The sequence below is a fragment of the Dendronephthya gigantea genome, unplaced genomic scaffold (assembly GCF_004324835.1).
Source record: "Dendronephthya gigantea isolate DGI-Jeju-01 unplaced genomic scaffold, DenGig_1.0 000057F, whole genome shotgun sequence".
Classification (NCBI taxonomy): Eukaryota; Metazoa; Cnidaria; class Anthozoa; order Malacalcyonacea; family Nephtheidae; genus Dendronephthya; species Dendronephthya gigantea.
Genome location: NW_021163067.1, coordinates 960643 through 963180, shown reverse-complemented (window position 1 = coordinate 963180; position 2538 = coordinate 960643).

Here is a 2538-nt window from a genome sequence, read left to right as displayed (position 1 = left end):
CGTTGGTGAGGAATGGATGCTCGTGGATGCTAGCGATCAGAATTTTGAAACCTGTAAACATGACAAGGCGTCAGCCCGAATGTTTTTAACACTTGGAACATGTTTGGCACGGGATTTAAAATATTGAATTTTAAACAAGCCAGCACCAAACGGCGAACAAATATCATCACAGTGGGATCCCGAGAGGTGATCTTATTGATAATTTCGACCAATGCTGTGTTGTCTGTGTAAAATAGTATGCGTTGGTTTTGCATAAGGTGACCGCATATAAGAACACTTAGGACAATTGGATAAAATTCTAAAATAACAATGTTTAACTTTTTCCAATCCTTGGGCCAAGCACTGAACACCAGTGATTTCCAAATATGGCCCCAAAGCCAAATCCAGCAGCAGCGTCAGTGTATAAATTCAAAACCTCGGATGGTAGCCAATTGTCAGAAAGAAAAAACGAGTGGCCATTGAATTCATCAATTAAAGATTTCCAAAGATTTAAATCGGCTTTAACTGACCTTGTTGATTGGATAGAATAATGAGGCAGAGCAATCCCCTTAATGATGTCAACTACTACAGTTACATGATGGTACTACTACAGTACAAGCAAAATTTAACAAGCCAATTAAAGATTGAACCTCTCTTAAAGTAACCTTTTTCCTTTTAAGCATTTCGGTAAGAGTAGATCCTGTTTTGACGATTTTATCATTTGGTAAATGAGCTTCCGTCGCTTTTGTGTCAAGCTCGATACCGGCAAAAGTCAGGATATTCGAAGGGCCGGCTGTTTTCTCATGGGCAATTGGCACCCCTAAATAGTTACACAGGGCTATAAAATTTAGTAAAGCAACGCAACATTGGTCGTACGATACCCCTCCAATGAGTTCGTTGTCAAGGATATGAATAAGATGCTGTATGTGTAAATTCGTCTTAGCTACCCATTCAAGGGCAGTGCTAAACATTTCAAAAGTGCGGCAGGAAGATGCACAACCTATGAGCATAGTGCAGTCAAAATAATATTTGCCTTGCCATAAAATCCCCAATAAGAGGTAATTGCTAGGACGTATGAGAATAATCCGAAATGGGCTCTTAATATCAGTCTTCGCCAAAAAACAGCCTCGCCCCAAACGTTTAATAATGGCAGTGGCATCATCTACTCGACTGTAAGAAACCGAAGTATTTTCTGAGGAAATACCATCATTGATGGATGACCCTTTTGGAAAGGATAAATGATGAATTAGCCAAAATTTTACCCGGAACTTTTTTAGGTACAACCCCTAATGGTGAAATATGAAAATTGAGAAATGGGATGCTGTCAAATGGCCCTGCAATTCTACCTGCCGCAATTTCTTTACCCAGTTTAGCACTAACCAGCTCAGGATTCTGATTTGCCGAAACTAAATTGTTAGAACAAAATGCGTGGGGAACGCCCTCAAAATGAAGGGGGAACCATAAATAAAACCCTCAAATAACTTTAAAACAATTTCAGCATCATATCCTTGCAACAAAGGCATTAAACAGTTTATTTTTACGGGAGTTGGAAGTGTTCCCGGTAGCAGCTGGGCCTGATTTCAAAAAGGTTTAAATGACTGACCTGAGGGATGAAATTTACATGCTTTGGCCGGATGTGGAGATCCACATTTAAAACAAGTGTGCTCAAAAGAACAACTCGTGGATTTAAACCCTCTATGAAAGACACGACAGAAACCCTGAGGGGCAAATATCCCCAAAGAGGTGGACTGAGATTGTGCGAGACCAGAGGCAGAACGATTCAACGTGCTGCGATTAAAATTTTGAGCCCGAATCCATAATTCAAATTGAGTGATCCCCCACAGCATATCTTGTAATTTTGTTTGGTGTTGGTATTGAAACTGTGTGTCATAAAATCACCAGTTGGCGTCGTGGGCAGCTAAATCTTGAACAACCTCAGAATACTTCATTAATGCAGGCGCCTCATGAGGGAATTTGCTGGTATATACTCCAACAAAAATCTGGAAAGCAGATGTCCATGTCTCAATGGTGTTTATAGGTTTAACTCTACTAGTGGGTTCCAAAGACAGTGTGGGAACTGAGCCTTCATGCTGACAAACAGATAACTGATAACGGCTATCGTCCCCTTTTGGAGTGAGGAGGGAACCCAACTCAACGAATTCATTGGCCCAAATTTTTGGTTTTAGCTTTGCTCTAACTTTAGCATCAATAGGGATGGCCTATTAGCCTACAATAGTAATACATGATAGAATACTATTATATAATATAATAAAAGTGCATATATAATCTAAATACAATATATTTGGAGCCTAACTACTAATCGACTCCATCCTACTCAGTCACTATTAACAATCATTATTTATATACTAATTAATTATTATTGCAACAGGAGGGTTTCAGAAAATTTATCCTTATAAAATTGAAATAACCTATTACGAAAGATGACTAAGTTATTAGATTCTCTTATCGCAAGGGGCAAGTCATTCCAAAGACGGCAAATACGTACAAAGTATGAGTTTTTAAAAGTCTCGGTCCTGCTAAAAGGGGTCACAAGAGTTA